Source organism: Pteronotus mesoamericanus, unplaced genomic scaffold (genome assembly GCF_021234165.1).
Source record: "Pteronotus mesoamericanus isolate MK-2021 breed Mesoamerican mustached bat unplaced genomic scaffold, CSHL_Meso_final contig_52, whole genome shotgun sequence".
In the NCBI taxonomy this organism is placed as follows: Eukaryota; Metazoa; Chordata; class Mammalia; order Chiroptera; family Mormoopidae; genus Pteronotus; species Pteronotus mesoamericanus.
This window is the reverse complement of record NW_026555189.1, coordinates 17850650-17873211: the sequence shown is the minus strand read 5'-3', so window position 1 is coordinate 17873211 and position 22562 is coordinate 17850650. Positions and strand designations below refer to the sequence as shown.

The window sequence follows — 22562 nt, the reverse complement described above, 5'->3', positions numbered from 1 at the left end:
ACTAGAGCCCCAAACTACACATTTTATTGATTTATTCACTCATCTCTCTCCCTCTCTATTTATTTTAATTGAGTTGTAACTAACATATATTCGTTTCAGGTATACAGTGTAATGATTTGGTATTTGTATATATTGCAAAATAATCCCATTAAATTTAGTTAACATCTGTCATATGCATAATATGTGCCTAACGTATGTACCATCATACCTCAGTACTCATCAGCTTCAGAGTTTGTCAAACACTGCACTTGTCGCATTTTGACGAGAAAAAAATGTTTCAGCACTCGACGCTTGCTCGGGATTCATTGCTCTAGCTAGAACTTGTATGAGACATGACACCACACTGCAAGAGAAAACGCTTCATCATTTGGTACTTGTTGCTTTTGGCACTCATCATGAGTTCAGAACAAATTAACGACAAGTACCAAGGTACTGCTATATTAGGAAGAAGACATTTTATTGAGATTTTGCTGTATGTACAGCTATAGGAGCTGGGAGGGCTGAAGGGAGCAGCTGCCATCTCCCTGTGCAAAGGTCCCTGAGGGGTCCCCGGGGAGAGACTGGTAATGACCAGAGGGGGCACTTCTGGATGCTCTCAGACATGCGGAGTGTGACGAGGGAGGGAAAGAAAGAAAGGGGAGCTAACAGCCCAGATGCATGAGGGAGGGACAGGTGGGGTCATTGAGGTCACAGGGCTTGGGAGTCACTGGGTCAGGGCCTGTACCATGCTCTTTGCCACCAGGTGGGTGCCCATCACCACCGTCTTACTGTTGATGGGCAGTGCCAGTGCGCCGGGCATCCGGAGTCAGCAGGCCCAGGCTTCCCCTGGTCAGGGTCCCCCTGTACGCCTGTTCTCATCAGCTGTCCCACAAAGGGACATGGCCCAAATTGGCAGTGACAGTCACTTTGTGCACAACAGTGTGGTCACTCTGACAAGTATCTGTGATCTCGTTCCCATCACTAGCTGTCCATGTTCCTTCTTTAGCCCCTGCTCGTGAACAAAGGGGCCGTCAGCTCTCCAGTGGGTGGCTGAATAGAAACAGAGAACTGTTAGGTTTGGGGGCACAGCTAGGTTAGGGGGAGACAGCTGCCTAGGCCGAGTCACAGAAATCAATGCCCGTCACAGCAGGGGCAGATTCTCTGGGTGCCAGGGACTCTTTCAGGAAATTCCGGGATGCTCATGCCAGCAGGCAGGCAAGGGGGACCGACATGCAGGCCCCTGATGAGGGTAGCAGAGTTGTTGGAGAAGTGGAGGTGCACGACACCACGTGGGGGTCCGTGGAGAACGTGACGGTGGAGTGCACAGCCAGCCCCTCACCAGCCGCAGGTTCAGCAGCCCCTGCCTCCCAACACTCCACATGGGACTCAGCAGGAGGTCACCTGCAGGGGGTCTGTCAGTGTCACGCTCTCTAGGTCAGCAGCCAGACTGCTGGACACACCCAGGGAGGGATATCCAGGCTGGACACTGGGCGGGGTCAAGTTTTCTAAGTCAGGCAGGGAGATCTTCTAGGCGGCAGGGCCACTTTTGCTGCTGGGAGGTGTTTAGTTCATCCGGAAGGCAGTTTCCACGTGCTTGCCCCTCCGACTCTGTGAGCTATCACTGGAACTGTTGCCTGCGTCTGAGGTCAGGCCTTCTCCTTGTGCCTCTGGAAGTTCTTCCCCTGCCCCTTCCGACCTGCCTCCTCACTCTGTTCACTCTCAGTGCTCCTCTCTTGCCCCTCACCCTCAAGCTGGGTTTCTCCTCCCCTTCCTCTTTGTGAAATGTGAGCCCTTAGTCTGTTCACTTATATCCACGTCGTGCTTCCTCTGGCCAGCCTGGGAGCTCCTGGTAGCCAGAGACCTCGGCATTGAGCAGGTAGGACAGTGAGTGCAGCTGGAAGTGGTCCCGGCCTTTTAAGGGTGACTTCAAGACTGGGGCTGAGGGCCTCGCCCTGCTCAGAAGGGGTGATAAGCTGCCAGGTGAAGTAGGCCGGATATCACAGCCCGATGGTACTTGGCCAGACAGCCCATACTGGGTCAGCAGCTTGGTCTGCTTAGTGCTGATCAGGTAGGGCTTGGCTGCCAGGTGGAAGACCTCCTCTGCTGTGAAGGGCTTGGCCATTTTGGGGGGATCAATAGTGCAATCTTGGGGACAGGCTCGTAGTACTCACTGCTGAGCCACAGGATGCTGGCTTGGGCCATTGACACTTGGATGTTTTCTGTGAGCTTTGCCAAATGTGTGATGAGCTCTCTGTGCCGGCCACATATACAGTAGCTTCATGGCAACACAGAAGCTGCAACCACAAGCTCCTCACAGTGGGGCAGTAGCTGCAGCAAACCATTAGGGCAGGTGTCGCAGACTCGGGTTTTGTTAGTGGCACAGCGTCCACCGGCCTGGATGGTGGCTGTCACAAGTCCTTGTCCATGCTGCCAGTATAGGTCTGGGATGCCCATAGGACAGTAGGATTCCCTTGCCAGGTTGGTCAGCACTTTGGGCTTCAGGGTCTTGATCTGGGTGAGGCGGGTGGGTCTGATGGAGGGTCCTTTAGGTCGGGCCCAAACACGCCCTGGCTCGTGACAGACGTGGTAGCCAAGTTCTGGAGCACTACGTACTGCCTGTCCCTGCTGAGAGGATGGGTCAGGAGAACCTGGGCCCCTCAGGAGGGCCGGGGCAGCAGGTGGGGGGCAGGAAGGTGGTCCAAATAGGAGGGCGGAGAGGACCACTGGCCAGGGCACCAGCAAGAGGAGGTGGGAGTGGGGTCGGCATGGGAGGCAAGTGGGTTAGAGCAGCAGGGGGGGGGGGGGGACGTGATTCATCCAAGGGCACAGAAACAAGACATTCTTTTGGGGAATAGAGAGCAAAAAAAAAAAAATATATATATATATATTTTTTTAATTTCAAGTGTTTTATTATTTTTTATTAAATTTATTGGAGTGACATAGGTTAATAAAATGAACAACGCAGAGTAGCAATTTGCATTTAGGAAAAAGCAGCTCCCCCCTTGGAAGAAGGTTCTTGAATCTTGCTGGCGGTCCATTCCGGGAACAGCGGGCAGGGCTCCCTGGGCGATGTGAGGGAACCAGGAGTGTCTCCGGTCCGGGATCTGACCAAGCCGCATCGGAGGCTGCCCTGTCAACACGGCCCGACCTTTCTCAAAGTGACGAGAACAAAGGTTCCAGTCATACAAGTCTGAGAAACATTCTGGGAAACATTCTGTGGGTCCCTCCTAGATGATCAAATACACCAGAAAAATGGAAAACACCTGTGCTAACTCCACATTTACCCAATTCCTACAATTAGATTTAAAATACCAAGTAAACTTTGTTCTTCCTGCAGAACTTATAGAAATCAGTTCCTTATGATATTTATAATTATTCAAATCATTCTTTTTCAGTCCCTCTAGACTTAACAAGACAGCAAATAGTTTTAAGTACCGTTGCTGAAGCCTTGAAGCTTTGAGGCCAGTAAAGGGAGGCCTTCCTTTGCTGTTGACTAGGGCTGACAGTCAATAAATTGCCTATTTAGGACCTCGGCGTGGGGCTCCCAGGATGGAAGGCGCCTGCGCGGGGCCCTGGGAGCCCAGGGTGGAGGCTGGGGGAGAATTTAAAGACTCGGCTGGATGTGCATTCAGTTAGATGCCTGCCTCTCAGGCCGACGCAGTCACTTTAAGGTCAGCAAACGAGCCTCGTTCCTGTAACTTCTGCACCCCCTAGGCCTGCTGCCTCCGAGCTGAGCCCTGGCCGGTAAGTCCGCCCACCAGGCCCTGGACAGCCGTTTCCCAGTTCATTGTATTAGCCTTGGGAGTCTCCAGACAGGGGCCCAGTTGCTTTTCAAATCTAGATGTTCTAGGGACTAGGCTTTTGGGGCACGTCTTAAAAGCTGGGGTGCCCATTGTGGGGCTCAAAGCCTTGGCTCCTCAGGGAGACTCTCAGTGTTTTCAGCTTCCTCCAGACTGAGTCGCTGTGCCAGGGTGGAGTGGGGTGGGCCGGGGAGAAGTGGGTCTTCTCTCTTTCGCGGGGTGTGTAGCCCCTGCTCGGTTATTAGGTGTTTTCAGAGGAAGTTGTTCACAGGTAACTTCAGATTGGACGTGTGCTGGGGAGGTGAGTCCAGGGGTCGCTCGCGGGGGCACCTTGAACCAGGACAGTCGTGGAGGCTGGAAGTCCGGGATCAGGTGCCCGCAGGTGGGCCCTGCACGCGTTAAGCACGCATCGCGTGCTCCTGTTCTACAGCTGGTTCGTGGCCCGCACACTCAGAAACCGCGCCTCCTTGCGTCGCTGGCCTGAGGGTTATCACGCCTTCATCCCCCTCGGCCCCAGTTCCTAGAGCAGGTCTTTTTTACCCTATAGAGTAACAGGGAGGAGGCAGCGTGTGATCTTGCTCAGGCAATTTCGGAAAACAACAACTCGGACAGATCAAGGCAGTTTAGTTCCAGCTCCAAAGAACGTTCATTTATCTTGTTTTCCTTTCTCCTCGCCATGGACACCTGCCCTCCCATCCTGGCAGCAATGCGTGACCCATGAAAACCATGCAGGGCAATACTGAATGAAGTAAAGAGGTGAAGCGGTTTACAGTTTCTGGTTGGTGTCCCATTGCAAGTTAGGCTCTTCTGGCGCGCTGTCTGGCAGCTTCTAACGCTCCGTCACTAAGCGCTAGGAGGGCCCAGAGGCAAGGGCCTGTCGGCATCGGGGCGCTGAAGTGACAGAAGTCACTTACGGCAAATGAGAAAAGAGCTTAAAAAACCCCCAGAAAAACAAGCAAACAGAATAAAACTATGTTCAAAACACTCACAGCAATTATATGTATGTATTTGTTTTCCGGAAACACATGCCCTGAGTTTTTCTAGGCTCCCCTCAGGGAAGGGAATTAGGACGGGGGATGGTTAAATGGTCTTTATTATTATAATAGTTTTCTCTTAGTGTCACTATTTCAAAACTTTTTAAATTTGTTTTGTATTACAATTGCATTGTAAATACAATTGTATTACAATTACATTTTCACCTTGAATACATACACGTATATTTTATATTGGCAATGATATTAATACATTTAAAAACACTTTACCTATTGCTATTCCAATAGTAACAGGGGATTATAAGAAGAAATGTCTCGATCATAAAAATGTTTTTCTAACAGAAAAGCTGAGAGGATACAGACCGGCTACTGATTGCCGTGAAATATTCTCCACCCATTAAGATATTAGGCAAACTTTGCTCCATTGTAATGAAGCATCTCCATTCAAGCCTCTTTCATGAAATCATCTATAGAAACCTCCTGGGACCATTTTTGGAAGAGGCCTTTTTGAACTTTTTTTTCCACGTCTTACTTGAAAAGATGTGAGGTAGCCCTTGTCAGAAGCTCATCATCTCTAGTGACCCAGAGTTATGCACGAATGGGTGGGTATGGGAACGTGTGAGACACATGGCTGTATTAGTAAACTGTTAGAAAAGAAAACGCCTTGACGTGGGTCATACCTCACACGTACATACTTATGTATCTGGCATATCACGGTATTTATGTTTCTTCACTGTGGGGCCCTCTTTAGTGGCTGAGATTTACTTTGGAAATGGCAATTGTCACCAGAGGAGTAGAATATCCACATTATGATCACTATAGCATGACAGAGAGAAGGGAAATGCTGAGCACGACATTCAGTTTAAAGCAGTTGGTCTAAACCTCGGCTGCGCATTATAATTGCCTAGGGAGTTTTGACAGTGCAGCCCCGCCCTCATAGATTCCGATTTAATGGTCTGAGATGGGGCTCAGGCAATATTAGTTTTAAAAGCTCCCCAGTTGATTCTAATGTGCAGGAAGAGTTGAAAATCACTAGGTTTGATAGAAAGAATATATAGTAGTGAGTGATCAAGTACACTGGTAGAGCAAATTGGGCTAATAGTCCATTGATAAACTTTTGAAACTTGAAGAATATTTGGATCAATTGTAAAATCGGGCTTAAGCAATGCTAGCAAGGTTTCTGAAACATGAAAGAAACCAAGTGTAGGGCACCCCTGGGTGACATAATGCCTTGGGACACATTGGAAAGAAGAGGGAAGACCAGATCAGAATAAGAAGAGTTTATTTTGGATCTGGGCACTAATTTCTTGACACCACTGGCTAATGGTTCTTCTCCGTTTGTTATTGAGGAAAAAAAAATGATCCTTTTGAAATCTGCTCTACATCCTACTCAGTCTACTGCCTACAGTCACGGTCAGGTTAGCACAAAGTAAAGCATTTCATGAATCTTATGACACATTTGGGCACATTTGATCTCAACAAATGTTTTTAGTTATACTTGAGAAAATTTATGTTGTAATAAACTTGCCCTAAATTCTGAGTGTATCATTCAATCAACATTTATTAGCCACCTAAAAGGAGCTGAGTAGAGAGAATCTATTCAATAAAATTGTAAAAATCCCTGCTCTGAAAAAGGCTACATTCTGGATGAAGCCAGGTCAGTTCAGCAAAGAAAGAATTATTTTTCTTTTGTTTGTATGTTTGCGGTATTTTTACATAGTGTTGAGTACTATGAACTAGATAAATTAGAGTCACGTGAGAAAGTGCCTGGAGCAGAATGCTGCTGGGGTCTCTAAACAGGGTGGCGAGAGAAAACTTGCGAAATGCACCTGAATGACTTCCACAGCATTCGGTGGCAAAGGGTGTTTCAGAGGGCAGAGCAAATATAAGAGCTCTGCACAGAAACGGACTAATTAACATTAGCTGGGTCGAATGATTCACCTGAAAAGTAGTTCAATGGCCAATAAATGCTTACCCCTCATAATCTTTGGATATATAATACTAAGCACGTGCAGTGTTTGTGAGGATTTTCTATGTAGTTGAATCAAGAATTACCTAAATTTAGATGTTTTACCTAATCCTTTACCCCAGACTGAATACACACATATATACGTATATGTGGGTATCTATGCACATAATGGTGTATATGTACACACACACACACACAAATACATATATATGCATGCATGTAAACATACATACACAGCCATAATACACATGCATACATGAAGTTCATGCTCAAATATTAATTTCACACAGCCTACCAATGCGCAGTGCGGTGCTAGTTTGGTGATCACACCTACAATCAGTTGATCTGGATGATTCTGTCTTTGTTGTTGAAGGCACAGTCTTCCAATGCTCTCAAGCAAGTGCAGGGTCACCCTTCTAGAATCTGTGTTTATAGCATGTCTCTCACCTGCTCTACCCGGGCCTTCCTGGGCCCATCCGGCCCCCTTGCATTGCTTTATGTGAGGCTTCTAGAAATGTATGCTGTTCTTAACAAAATAAAGTAATAAATAAGGAATTTGCTAGGCCCCAGAAGCTAGCACACTAGTCACAACTCGGATTTTTTAAAATATTATTAAATTAGGGGAAAGTACCTTTTTAAAATTTTAATTTTCATCTTTTTTTATCTTCATTTGGTCTATGGAATTTGTTATGTAAATTCCTTTCTTTGGTTTGTCTGTTCGTATTTCACTTTAGTACTTTTTGAAATCATCCCGGACACCAGCCTGAGGTCTTTGGATTAGTTGTTTTTTTGGTTGTTGTTATCTTTAATTAGAATGCAAATTTTAATAACATATTTACTAGATAATAATTAAATAAATCAGATCATATTTTAGCTCAGAAGATGTGTATTTTTAGGAGCAAGATGAGGTTTGTCAGGTCAATGGTGATTTCATCGGGAAAAATTCAATACTTCTATTCTGGGATTGTATTGACTACTGTGCCTAAGTTAACTGTCTTGTTCATTCAACCTGTTTAAAAAAACACTTAAAACACTGAAAATGTAGATATCTGTGTTTGTTGCAGAAGGAGGGGTTAAATGGCTTTACAGTATAAGTATTTTTCTTTCCTTTATCATATAGTTACAGTTTTGTTTTGTAGAAGCCACCTATAATAAATTTTAAACTAAAAATGCTCAGCCTCTGGTTCAGACAACATTTCTTTATTTTCTGCAATTCCATCTTAAAATACATGTAGGGAGAAAACCAGGTAAAGATTACTGCAATTTCTTCCTAAGGATCTCAATGAGTTTTCTCATTATAGGAAGGTAAATTCCAAAGTGATGTCTAATAGCTGTCTGTGAATAAACCTCAGAATCTGTATTTATTTAAACCTCTATCAAAAGTCATTGAGTTATTTTAATATTACTAATATTTATTGTTAGTCTCAATACCTAGATTATATTTTAGCAATTTTTAAAGATTTATTCTAAGAAAAATAATTTATATTTAATTCAGGCAATCAAATGTCATTAGAATTGTTTGGAGGTGGGGACAGTGATGGTCACAGTAAATAGCCTGACCATAAGGAGATCGTATTTTGAACCTGGGACAGACATAGACACATACTTGGAACCCAATAAACTGGATGAAAGGATGGAAAGAGATAGATTCCTTCTTTTGTCATTTTCTCCCTGAAATAGCTATTTTTTTCTTTTTTCCAAAACATGTATACCTGAGGCTTATTTTATATGTTTGTATGCTAAGGCTCCATTATTGAAAGTTTTGTTATATTTTACTGGAATGGGCATTGGTGCAGTACAGGCAATATAAACTCTAAAGCAAAAAAAGAGTTAGAAGGCTTTTCTATCTTATTTCTGTAGCTAGTCATAAGAGAATAGTAAATTTCCTTCTTTTGAGAAGTAATAATAAACGTAATTTCTGTCAATTTTGAGGAAATGAACAAGAGCATACTGGGTGGTTTCGTCATAAGCACTTCTTTTTGGATTTAAAAACCCCAAACAGATCAACTTCAGTGGTAACATTGAACACGTAGCTGTATTTAAAAAGTTCAAAGAGTTAATTGAGTTGTCTGTTTATCAGAATGATATGCTTTTGTCTTTAGATTTAAAAACAGAAGGAAGTATATCATTAAAACAGAATTTTCATGAGTATTCCAAAAAGATTTTGATGAGAAATGTATAGGCAGATAAAAAAAATCAAATTGAGCTTCTAAATCAATAAAAGCAATAACAAGAAAAATTTCAAATATGGATAAATGCAGTTTTGTTTCATGCCTTCAGTCATGTACACTGTACAGCTTAATGAGCCTTTCATTTTATTAGAACTGGCTTATCAATTTATAACAGAAAGTGGAATTTAGATTGGGTCTACAGAATACCATCCTTGTGTATGATTGAAGGAAAAGACTACATTATAAATCAGGAAAGTAGAAAGTGTAGGGGCACAATAAAGGAAAAACTTTCATTTCTCCCCTAATTCATACCCTTTAACTTATAACTTAAGTAATATTATTTGACTTCATGTATACCATAGACTATAAGAACACATACTTTATTACCTTCTCTCCCCCTACTGGCCTTTGCAATACTGTTGCCATACATTTAACTTCTGAATATATTATAAGCCTCACAATGCCTTGTTATTTTTTACTGTAGACATTCAATTAATTTTATGGAGATAAAAGGCAGAGGAAAATATATTATAATTACTCACATTTTTAATACTTTTGATTGCTCTTAATTACTTTGTGTATAGATACATATTTCCATCTGGTATAATTTTCCTTTTGAATGAAAATGTTCTTTAGCTTTTTTTTTTTTTTAGCATAGGTCTGCTGGTGATCTATTCTTGAGTCATTTATATATCCAAGGAAGTCTTTAGTTCGTCTTCATTTTTGGAGGCTTATTTTACTATGCTGTAACGTATAGATTGACAATGTTTTCTTTTAGTAAAGTTGTTGCTCCATTCTCTTCTGACTTGCATTATTTTTGATGAGAAATCTATTATTCTTTTTTGAAAATTAAATTTACTGAATTTATCGGGGTGACATTGGTTAATAAAAGTTCAAGGTGTACAATTCTATAATCCATCATCTGTATATATATTGTGTGTTCCCCGCCCCAAGTCAAGTCTTCTACCATCACCCTTTATCTCCCCTTTGACCTCTTCTACCTGCCCCTACCCCTCTTTCCCTCTGGAAATCACCATGCCGTTGTTGTGTCTATGAGGTGGGTTTTCTTTTAATCTCTTCACCTTTTTCACGCATATGTGGAAGTTAATAAACAAAATAAACTAACGAAAAAATAGAAACAGATTCAGAGATAGAGAAGTCTATTATTCTTCTTGCTTTGGTTTAAAACAGATCTTTCTCCAGCTGCTTTTAAGACTTTTTCTTTACCATATATATTTTTTGCAACTTAAGATTGTTTTTGTGTTGTTTTCTTCATGTTGCTTGTGTTTTGGATTTATTGAGCTTCTTGGATCTGGGGTTATAATTCTTATGAAATTTGGAAAAAATTCAGTCATTATTTTCTCAATCATTTTTCTTTGATCTACCTCCCTCTCCAAATTATTTTTCCTTGACTGCAGCTGCACATATGGTAGTCCACTTGAAGCTGTTGGATAGCTGATTGATGATAGATTCATTTTTTCCCTCCAGTCTTTTGTCTCTCTGTGTTCTATTTTGAACAAATTCTGTTGCTTTGTCTTCAGGTTCACCAGTTTTTTTCTTCTGAAGGGTCTACTCTGAGGTTAATGCAAACCAATGGTTTTTTTTTTTTAAATCAGATATTATAGTGTTCACATCTAGAAGTTCAGCTTTTTAATATTATTTATTTTTCTACTTAACATGCTTAATATTTTCCCTTCTTGAACATATAGAAATATAGTCATAGCAGTTCTAATGTTTCGTTTAGTAATTCTGTTATCTGGATTGTTTCTCAGCCTGTTTCTATAAATTGGTTTTTCTTTTCTTTATGGGTCATGCTTTTGATTCTTTCCTTAACTGGTAGGTTTTGATGGACTCTCAAACATTGTGACTTTTAATTTTCTTGTTGCCTTTTGAGGTCACTTCTAAGCTATGCAAAGTAGTGTTACATTAGACTAATCTCCCTGGAATTTTGTCCCACTACTAATATCCTATTGAGTTTTCTAAGTTATTTACCTGATTTATTGTGAAATGTGAGATTTTTCATTTCTGGTTACATGATTCTTTCTCTGCCCTTAATAAGTTTCTCTAAGTAACAAGTTGAAGACTTGAGGAAATGCTTGGTGGATCTCACACTAATTTTTTTTTTTTCCTGTGCAAATCATGTGTTTCCAGTGTTTTGACCTGAAAACCTTTCTCATCTTGCTCTTCGTCTTTTAAATACCTCCTATTCATCCCATCAATGAGAAGGGAAATTTCACCCTGGAGTTTTAAGGATAACCAAACACACGTCCCCCAACACAGGACAAATGAAATTGCCCATAGTCACATATTGTTAGTCATATATACTCCCAGTCTGTAGGAGGAGAGCACAGTATGCCACATGAAGGTGGCACTCGGGAATGGAGTGAAAAACCAGGGGCCATGGGAGGCCGGATTTGTAGTATTAAAAAGGTTTAGTGACCCCCAGTTTCTGCAGGAGGCTCTGATTGTCTCGTACAATAATTTCCTGAGCTGCCGGGAAACTGAAATTCACTACTCATGGAAAAACTATATAAAATTCTGCCTGATCCCCTTGCTGAGGGGGGCTGTTGGCTGAAGTACCTCATCTAGGGGAGCAGAAGTGGGAGGGTAACTTGTGGTTATACCATGAAGGGCCCGCTTGGATTCACCAGGTCTGAAGGCAGCACACGACACTGCGTCTTTGTTTTAGGCCTTCCACCACCCTCTCCCGACTCTCAGATGGACCCAGCTCAGTGAGGTTGCTGGGTGCTGCCAGGCTCTTCTCTCTCAGGGATGCAGTCTAGACACCCGAGGTCATAACCCTGGGGGCAATCACAGAGTTCACCTGTCTCAGGTGTCACTGTCCGGTGCTGCCTAATATGACAGATACATTCCATTGATTTTTGTCTGTTAGTTGTGTTTGTTGTTTTTAGTGAACCCTTCACTCCATCTTGGCCTTAGCTTACATTTTAGAGAATTTTAGCAAAATAAATATGACAGATAGATATTTAATAGAAAGATTTTCATTATTAAGCAATGGTAAATATGTGATCAGCAAGAGCAGGATTTCATTAGGATCACTTTTTAAAGGCTTCCTAAACTTCCAATATCCTAAAAAATAGCATGATTATAATATGCCTAGGGTAGGGAGGGCACAAAGGAGAACAACCTACGGAGTATTTGAAAAAGAGGGCAATTGTAACCACATTCTAGTAAACAGGGTCCTTACCTTCAGCATTCTGCTGATTTATTTTCCTGTCCTTGAACCTGGAAGCTCATGACTTTCAAAATGAAGGCATTTTAGTTAGTTGATTTTGAATAAGTTATTTTAACTCTTTCAATATCAATGTTTCACCTTAAAAAATTTCTTTTAATGTGGGGATAACAACTGTATTGGTGATTTGCTGCAAAGAGATGCTATAAAAGATACATAGGCACTTTATGCAAGGTTGGTACACAATAGATGCTTCAAAAATATCATTTCCCCTAAGCACTGATTAATTCCAAAGGTGTGTTCTTTCTCAATATTTCCCCATCATCTTCTTCTCCCTTTTTTTTTTTTTTTTTGCAAACTGAAGTTATTTTACCAACTAGCTTGTTTCGATTTTGTTTTTATGTTCTTTTTCCATTTCCTCACTCTGTGAGTCTATAAACCATGCTGTGTCCATAAGTAAATAAAAAAGTCCTCAGCCTCCCCAACAAATAATATTTTGGGGTAAACACACTGCACTTTCTTGAAGTGTCAGAATTTCAAAACCTCCCCCGAGGAGTCCAGAAAACATACCTACAGAAAAGTAAGGAGTGGTTATGAGCCCTTTTCAAGGTAGCGTGATCAGTGTTGAGAAAGTAAGTCAGGCTGTGTAAAGAGTCACTTGTTTATCCTACAAGACCTTTAGCAACAGAAAAAAAAAATACAGACACACAAAGAATAACGTGTTGTTAAATCAAAGGAGAGGAGTTCGCTTGAGAGCTGAGAATTATTTTTAAAACTTTGCTGTAGTTAAGTATATAGAAAAACTAATCCTTCTGATTATGTTTAATCCATACCATAGTCAGTTGTGTTAATAAGTATGTATTGAACAGACTAAATCATTTTCAATATATTGTACCTTAATGTTTGGAAATACAGATGCTGTGAACTATGTGGATAAGGAATCGTTGGCGTTAACATTCCAACTTTTCAGTTACTGGTGCTGTAACCTTGAGCCAATTTTCTAAAGCCCTGAATGTCAGTTTCCTTCTCTATTAATTATGGATATTCCATCAGGTTTTTCTGAGGGTTAAATAAACCAACACAAATGAAGGATCAGTCATGGTCTGTAATTCATAAAAGACCTCAAGGAATGATTTCTCTGTTGTTGCTACTACCACTACCAGAAAACCATTAACTATTACTGCATTTACCATTAAATGTTTGCTTTCAAACAATGACATTTTTAGATTCTATCACTGCTTGCCAAAAGCAGAGCTCCTAAAATCAAAACAACACATAAGAGAAATAAAATATTATAGGAATGGTGGTAGAAACTCAAAAAGAAAAATCTACTATGTAAGTAAACATAACATTTAAAATATAAACAAGTATTGGTCATATAAAAAAGAAAAAATCAGAAGACTAAAATATCATTGTAATACTTTTTTCCCTTGCCTATTCACTTTCATTTATTCATTTAACAAATAATTATTAAACACATATATTCTAGGCATTGTGGAGAAAGGCGTTAACAGATCAGATACAAATTTCAGCCCTCATGGAGATTAAATTTTAGTAAGAGAAAATAGAGAATAAATATCATATCATGTTTTAGCCTATGTTTTCCTATGTTATCATATCTTATCCTGTTTCCAGAAGGGACAAGGGACTAACATGTACTATGGAGGAAAATAAGACTGGGAAGAGGAATAGGGAGTGTGTGTGTAGGGAGAAGGGACTGCAATTTTTTATAAGGTGGTGAGGGAAATGCTCAGTGAGAAAGTATGAACGAAGGCTTGAAGAGGGCGTGATTTTGATCTTAACGGATAACTGAGAGGAGGGTGTTCAAGGCAGAGGAAACGGCGAATGCAGAATCCTGAAGTAGGAGCATGTCTGGGCTGGTCATGGAACATGGTGGGGGCCAGTATAATTAAAGTGGAGTGAGCGAGAAGTCAGTCCTACAGTTTGAGGCTAAAGAGTTAATCAAGGAGCGTTCAGTATTGGAGGGCTTTATAGATTATTATAAGGACTTTGGCTTTTTCAAAATGATGAGAGTTCTGGCTTCCGTACTGAGAACAGATTAAAGGAAAGATGTAGGGAGATGTTAGGAAAGATAGAGTGATTGGATTCTTGATATACTTTGATGAGAGCTTTGTTAAAATATTCTGAGTAATTGGATATGGAGTGTAAGAGAAAGAGAGGAGTCCAGGTGTTGGCTTGAGCAACTGAGGGATGGATTTTCCAGGGGGCGCGAGAGAGAAAAAGGCAAGAGCAGAGGTAGAGGTCAGAAGACAGTAAGATCAGGGGTTCAGTTTTAGGAATATTAATTTTGAGATGACAATTAGACTTTCAAGCTTAGATGACCTGGAAACATTTGGATGCAGGTTCAGAGTTCAGGGTAGAGATCTAGGATAGACATGTAAATTTGGAGTAATCAGCATATAGGTTTTATTCTTCACATTTTTTATTTTTTACCTGCAAAAGTAGAATTTATATATCATTTTTTTCAGTATTACATTAAAATGTTTTTAACACTGCCTTGTAGCAACCTTTAGTATTATTTTAAGGGCAATGGAAGGCATATCGTAGACCTGGGTAAAAGTAGTCCATTTTACTAGGCATAATTTTGAGAGTTTTGAGCTTGGACATGCTCTTTTAGATTTATGATCCTCAGGTTTCTCACCTGAAAAAAGAGATAATAATACCTACCTTATAAGGTTTTTGTAAAGGTTACATATTATAATTCTTATTATGTGATATGAGATATGCAATGTATGAAGTGCTCCATATCTATAATCTAGTATACTCCTTACTAAAAAAAAGAAGAAAAGAAAGAAAAAGGAAAATAGAGGTAGGTGAAATTATCCCCATAGGAATACGGAGCCTCAGTACATTAAGTAACGAGGCCATGTTAACACTGCTAACAAGTAGCAGAATCAGTCCTATCTATGGACTCATTGCTACTCTTTCATTTTGCTTTTTCTTCTTCTTCCACTTCTTTTTCTTTCTTTTTTTCCCTTTTACATGTATTCATATAAGTCTAAATAAAATAAAGTCCCAGGATTAGAATAGCCACACAATAATTCCTCACTGTATTCATTAATATACATGTGAGAAAGTTGAGCATCAGCATTAAAACAATATTTAAATAATTTTCTATGAGAAACAAACAAAATTATCACTTGAATGAATAAAGTACGTATGGAAGTTCTGAAAGTACAATACTTTCCAATTTAGTATCTTAAGTTAAGCAACACTTAGTTACAAATCTGTATCTACAGGTGAATATCAGTTTCTCAATCTATGTTTAAAATGCCTAACATCTTACTCAATGAACGTGTTTAAGATCATTGCAGGGTAGATTCATGGAGTCCGACTTATTCACCCAAAAGGTCCGTTTTTTCACTGTTCTTTGAAAGAACCTTTGGGCCTCTTTATTACCCCTTTCCAGTGCCTTCCATTGAGGAGGATCTATCCCAGGCATCTAAATTTAACCCGCCCCTCCATGTTTATATGCTGGATGAAATTCGTCCATGAACTGGCAAGTACAGTTGAAAAGACATGGGTGGTAAAATCTTTCAATTACCTCTGTTAAAGCCAAGCCAAATTTGAGTAACTCTCTTTTCTATAAATAACTTGAATAGTATTTGTTTCTAGTGTGCTTTTCTTCACTTATTATTATTTACTGTGCTGTTCACTTTACTTACATAATAAATATGATTTTATTATACAAATTTTATTATAACATGTATTATTACATTTAGTATATAAATGCCAAAGATCTGTGTCAGAGCGGTGAAGCAGGCGGCAGGAGTCCACGCATTGGGCATGAATTGTGCCTTTGATATCCCACTCGAGTGAATCTGATTTATGTGGGTACCTTCTCCTAGAACTATGTGTTCTCACCTGTAACTTGGAAAGGGGATCCTGGTCTTTCAGGGTTTATATCAAAACCAAATCACATGCTTTCAGAGATACAAATAACATCATCAGTGATGTCAGTGACAATAATCCAAAACCCAGTATTGTTGAGTATGTCTAGACTAAGGAGGCGCTCAAAATATTTATATTAACGAAAATAATCTTTCCAATGACTCTCAAGAGCAAGCACTGTAACTGTATTCATTTAACAGAGAAGTTAGAAACTGGGGTATAGGGAGGCTTAGTGTCCTGCGCGCAGGGGCTTCGCTAGCGTTTGCCTCTCTGATTGAAGGGCCGTTGCTCTTCCGTGTAGTTCTTTAATGCAAGTGCCCCGTGAAACTTTCTCCAGTGCAGAAGTGATACTATATGGGCCCTGTTCTGCATGGTGACCACTAGCCACATGCGACTATTGAGCATTTCCAGTGTGGTGAGAGAGACAGAGGAACTGAGTTTTTCAGTTGTATGTCACTTTAATTTCAATTTAAATTAAGTAGCCATGGGTACCTAGCGGCTGGCCCACCGCAAGGTGCGACTCGAGAGTACACGTCCATGGAACTGCGCGATCCCACAGGGTTTGTGCGGCGCCTCCTTTGGCCGTGTGCGGGGGCTGGCGCAGAGCGCGGGCGCGGGTGCGTGGTGAACGTTTGCAGCAGCCACTGAAGAAGAGATGTGTTGGTGGGTTCCACCTTCTGCTTGTGGGTCTGGTTCGTGGTTTGTGGATGTCGCATCACAGCTGTGCTTTGCTTCCCCAGCTGTACTGCCTTTGAAGTTCTTTCTCAGTGACCCTGAGCTTGGCTACAGGTGAAGCTCCTCTACTGGGTTTAGACACAAAAAGTGTTTCTGTTTCCCAGGAAGGCAGTAGGTAGAGGGTGGGGCAAAAGTAAGCTTCCAGCTGTTCTTATGGAAAATAATACAATACTTAGTAAATGATAACACGGGGATGAACTCTGCTTTGTGTCCTCACTCTGCGGATTAGTTGGGAGTGGGGGCTTTAGAGGCTGTTTTGCGTGACAGCCAGTCTCACTAGATGGAGATTATCATCCTTTCTTAGACCAGCCCTTTCAGTTCTGTGCGTCTCAGTTTTCTCTTCAATGAGGTATAGCTAACAAAAGTTATCATTGTCTGAGATGGTTGGGAGGGTGCCTGGAGGTAACCCTTGAAACACACTTTTCAGAAGATCTGGCAGACACCAGAGTACAGTCAACAAGTACTATGTAATTTTCTTTACGTTTATCTACTTCTGCTTTTTTTTTTTTTTTAAACCTTCAACACATCACCAATGTAAAATTTTGGGAGAATATTTCACAGAAAACACTTCAAGACACTTACTAAGACTGTGTCTGTAGGATTCTGGTTTCTATCCTTCATTTAAACTTTTTTTTTTTTTTTTGAGTTGTACTAACTTACCAGGCTTTTGAGGCAGAACAAGGAAATAAGTATACATGATACATCTACTGCTGCCTCCAAGAAATTCACAGTCTGGGAGGAAAGGCAGACAGCAAACATTATAGAGCAGTGTGACTCTGAGAGAGAAAATAACTATGATACAATAATCACGGTTACTGGATGGGTAGGGATTTGCAAGGAGGTCTTCATGGAAGAGGTTGTATCTTGGTTGAATAGAGCCTTTGGCATTTGCTGGATGCATAAGAAATAGAACCTTTGTGGATCAATCTCTCCTTTTCTATAAGGAACTTAATAAGCAAATCATGAAAAGCAGTTCCTTCTTTTTTTCTTTGTCTCTTTGTGCAGGTTGAATTAAAAAAAAAAAAAAAAGCCTGAAAAGTAAAAGTTGATCTCATAGCTAGACCATTCTTCCTCCACGGGAAACATCTTTTCACAGTATTAAAATGTTTACTGGGAAGAAACAACAATAAGTTGTATGTGACTACGCTGGAGGTCTCCAACTAGAGCACATGCCATATTAAAGGCTTTTTAGAAAAATAATCCAGATAGCAGGAGTATCACAAAAAAATGATTCATTTAGGTATTTAAAGAAGTATGTCAAAGAATTGCCACAGCTGCTACGTTGATTACAGGCAGATCTGGTAGAGGGCATGGGATGTCCTGAAGAGCAAACTGTAATTATGTGTCAGACTGCGTCCACAGCCTTGTGCTGCCAAGTCCCCTCATATAACGATGCACAACCCAGGCCGCCAGCAGCACCCACTGCACAAGAAATTGCACATTTTAAATTAGATGCTTGGAAGGGGCTCTCTAGCTGCAAAGTGGAGGCAGCTGCAACTCCGATATTTGGCCATCTGTATTTTCTGTGCTTTAGCTCCATGAATTAAGGAGTGGTAAGTTTTAGATCTCTAGCACCAAGGCACAAGGACATGGGGATTGCGATTCTAGAGACTGTTTTAATTTCATTCCTGACTCTGATCGTTCCTGCTTGTGTGGCCTTAAGTAACCTATTGAAACTCTGTGGGCCTCAGTTTTCTCAGCTGTCAGTTAGGGCTATTCATGGTATCTCCCTTAAAGTGTTGTTCCAATAATTAAATCGGACAACATGTAAAGTGTGTAGCCGGTAGCTGCCATAATTAGTGGCCAATAAAGGTTGGACATTGCCTCTCCTATTATCCTGCGTCTTCTTCATGTATTGTGTCCTTTAATGAATGATTGCTCAGAGAAGGAATAAATACATGAAAGCCTTATATTTATATAGCTTTTGAATCCAATAAATAATATTTTTCCAATTCTAGCATGGCAATATTAACATATTTTATTCCATCATTTGAATGTGTGGTGCTCTTAATAGTAAAATGATATTGTTAAGTGTAATACTCTTCATATGGGGGAAAAGGATGGTGTGTGGATTATTTTAGGAATTATTTCAATCTTCTATTGACATTCATTCATTGCTTGCTCACTTGTTTTTTCACTGGTAGTGATCATTGGCAGAATTGTGCTTGCCAATTTCAAATTTTATGTATATATGAAAAACTTTATAGGGTATCGTCATCTAGTGTTGAAGGTGGAAACCTTAAGCAAATCATGGAAAACCACTTTTGTGTAGGGTCATTCTTTGAGAACCATTCTATAGCTCCCTGATAGCAGAGACAGAATTTTTCTCCTGTATTTTCTCACAAGGGAAATGTAGTCTGAGGCTGGAGTTAGGAATCAGGAACTGTTAAAATCTGGCCTTCGCATTGTGCAAACCACGCTGTCCCGGTTCACGATAACTGAGCCCGAATTGTGAAGATCCGAGCGCCATGGAGGTTTCATAAAATGGAAATAAAAGCAAGCACAGCTTTCCTTTAATGAATTACACTGGGCAGCACAAGACAAGGAAATGCATTATTTCAGATGATTTAAGTGTTCGTTAGATCAGTCACTGCGTTGTAGCTGGTCAGGGGTGTTTCCTGGTACTTGAATTGTTCCTTTGTTATAGGCCAGCTCAGATCCCCAGCAGATGTGGGAAAATGATGAATGTTACTAAAATTCTTGAGGGTGGGGTGCATTTTCGCTTCCCAGCTCTAAGACGAAGCATTTTCCCCTGACCTCATTGCTCCATGCTTCTTACTCACCCCTCACTGAGCCACAGTCTCCCCTAGTTAAATCGATCAATCACTTGAATGGTGCTCTTCTCCAGCACTTTGTCTTGACATAATTTCTGCCATGGGTAAGGGGGAGGCTGTGAACCTGTGCATTTTGACTTCTTTGGAGATTTCCCTCAGGGGAGGCAAAGGATGAACAAGCCTATTTGTATTTCTCTTCATGCTGCATTTATTTTTAAAGATTTTATTTATTTTTAGGGAGAGATGAAGAGAGGGAGAAAGAGAGGGAGAGAAACATCAGTGTGTAGTTGCCTCTTGTGTGCCCCGTAGTGAGGACCTGGCCCGCAACCCGTGCCTGTTCCCTGCCTGGGAATCGAACCGGCGACCCTTTGATTTGAAGGCCGGCACTCAGTCCATTGAGCCACACCAGCCAGGGCTTCATGTTGCATTTTAAACATCAGCTTTATTATTCATACGACACATCTTTCTTTTTGGAGGTACGCTCCCTCATTTCTTAATTTGGGAGGCTTTGTTTTGACTCACTTCCTACCCCCCTCAACTAGCCAGCTCTCCTGTTTTCTCCAAGAACAGGTATGTCCGAGGGACTTCTTTTCTCGCTCCCATGAACAACTTTCAGCGATTTTCCTGAGAGACTTGTAGTACAAGGATGTCTCTAAAGGTCTTATGCTAAATTGCAAGAGGTAGTGGAGAGGGGAAAAAAAGTTGTCAGGAGTAAGGTTTCATTTTAATGCTGTCAAGTGACTTCTGGAGTTATCGCTGGCACATTTGTGAATGTTTGCCTCAATGTCGGAGTTTGCTTTACAAAATCATTTTGTGCCAGAAGAGACTATTTAAAATTGTGCTCCTGGCGCTGTCTCCAGGCAGGAATCTGTTATTAGCAGCGGTGATAAGGCAGGTTGCAGACATGTCATGACATTGGTTATCCTCAGGATGAGAGAAGATCAAGGCGTTCTGAGGAAAGGGCGGAAGGGGAGAATTAGTCCTTGTCACTGCCAGGCTTCGTGGCTACCAGCAAAGGATTGTTTTAAGCTGCTTCCTCCTTGGGAAATTGGGAAAATTGCAGCTCCTACGCCGATGATTGCTCCCCTCTGCCTGCTCTCTCCAGAGCTGTCGTTGGTGGGGACTTCACTGAGGTCCAGGGTCATGGCAGCATTTTCCCTGCAAATAATTGAAGAATTACTCCTTCTCTATGTCCAGGGGCTTGAGGTCAGATGTGGAGAGTTGAAGCATTAGTAACACTGATTTTTACACACCTCTACAGACACTCACATAACAACAAGCTCAGATGTTGTTTGACAGTTTGAGCCATGAAATGAGGGTTTAAGTGATGAATATGTGTCCAACAGTGGGAAAAGTTTATTTTCCATTAATCAGAAATGCTCTCTAAAACCCCAAAAAATAAAGTTGTCTTGAAATAAACTTATATAGTCATGAATTTGAAACAAATATTTATTGATCAGTTTCTTCCATCCTTAAAATAAAGCGCATGAAATGACAGGGAGACACTGTGTCACATTAGTGCAATTATGTTGTTTCACTTATTTTTGGCTATTGCTAAATAGACAAAATGAGTAGCAATTAAAAAAACAAGGAAAGATCAGTTGAACTCTAGGATTATACTTATTTGAGACTGAAGGATAAGCATTGTTGGATATGAAACTTGCAAATCTTTGAATCTGCTCTGTTTTATTCAAAGATCAAAGTGTCTTTTATACACTACGGAAGAAAATGCTGGGTACATTTGGATTCAGTAGATATCACCAACTTTTCTTTTTTTTTCAAGTGTTCTGACTTTGGCAGAAGCCAAGAGGCAGTTTGCAAAGCACTTTTCCTTAATATTTAAATTTCCTTGGAGGTTTAAGAAAAATTTAATCCACATGTTTCTAATTCATTTGCTCTCAACTCATAAAAAAGTGTTCTTCAATTTGATCTCATTGTGGTCCAGGGGCATTAAAAAGCTTTCAAATGAGCCTTCCTCCATCAGTTGAAATCCAGATGTTGTGTTTTGTCAGCTCTGAGCAAATTTAAAACTCAAAAAGTCTTGGTCATAAATGAGAAGACACAGATGGTTTTGGAACTTGGGGAGAAAAATAATCCACAGATAATAGAAACTCTGTTAAAATATGAGGAACTATCATTTTTAAGGATTTCATTCAACGGGTGAATAACATTACGCTGATTTAAAAAGGGCTGTTTCTGCAAGTAAGGAAAATTGAATGATCTGGGGCCAAACTGAGGGAGAGTATAGTCAGGAATCAACTCTATGAGCCCTTCTTTATACTAATCACAAGTAGTGATTAAAATAAATAAATAGTAGGGGGGTGAAAAGGATGGAACCAAATGCTAATGCCATATGGTAACACCATCAGGAATAGAAAGAAAAGGTTATTTTTCACATTTCAAATATTCCCTCACATTAGCCACAAAAAGATGAGGAGGGAAGAGACTGAATACTGTGCAATGTGAGGGAGCAACAAATTCCAAATAATTATACTCCTGGCATTTTCCAGCGAGTTCAGCTTTCAAACATTCAAATCCTCACTCTCAATTTACTGCGTTATGAGGTACCATGTGACTCCCTCTTAAATATGAATTCTGTTTGTGCATCTGAAACCTGCATAATTTTGTTAACCAGTGTCACCCAGATAAACTCAATGAAAAGGAAAACTTTAAAAAAATTAAAAATACTTAAATTTTTCTACATCTTTAAATCAATATATCAATTTGTGCAAATATAAACACATCACTAACCAGCAATCTTTTTCATTAGAATATAGATTGTTAATTTTTCTACTTTATTATACATTTTTTGATAACTAGGGTGAATGTATCATAATATTATGCATTTTTACAGGTGACTTCCACCTGAACACCTTCTTATGATTTTGAAAACTTTATATCTGAAAGGCACATTGATATAAACTTCTGAGCCAAATGTTATTTCTACACTTAATTAAGTAGGGTGTGAATATTAGTGGGCCTTTCCCTTAGAAATTGCTTTGGAATCAACCAAATCCAGGTTCAGAGTTCAGCTTAA

The 22562-nt window shown here is 40.5% G+C and overlaps 1 pseudogene; it reads right to left on the bottom strand.

Annotated features, from left to right (window-relative positions):
- Positions 1-703: 703 nt before the first annotated feature.
- Positions 704-22562, bottom strand: part of LOC129075144 (AP-3 complex subunit beta-2-like) — a 153002-nt pseudogene continuing 131143 nt past the window's right edge.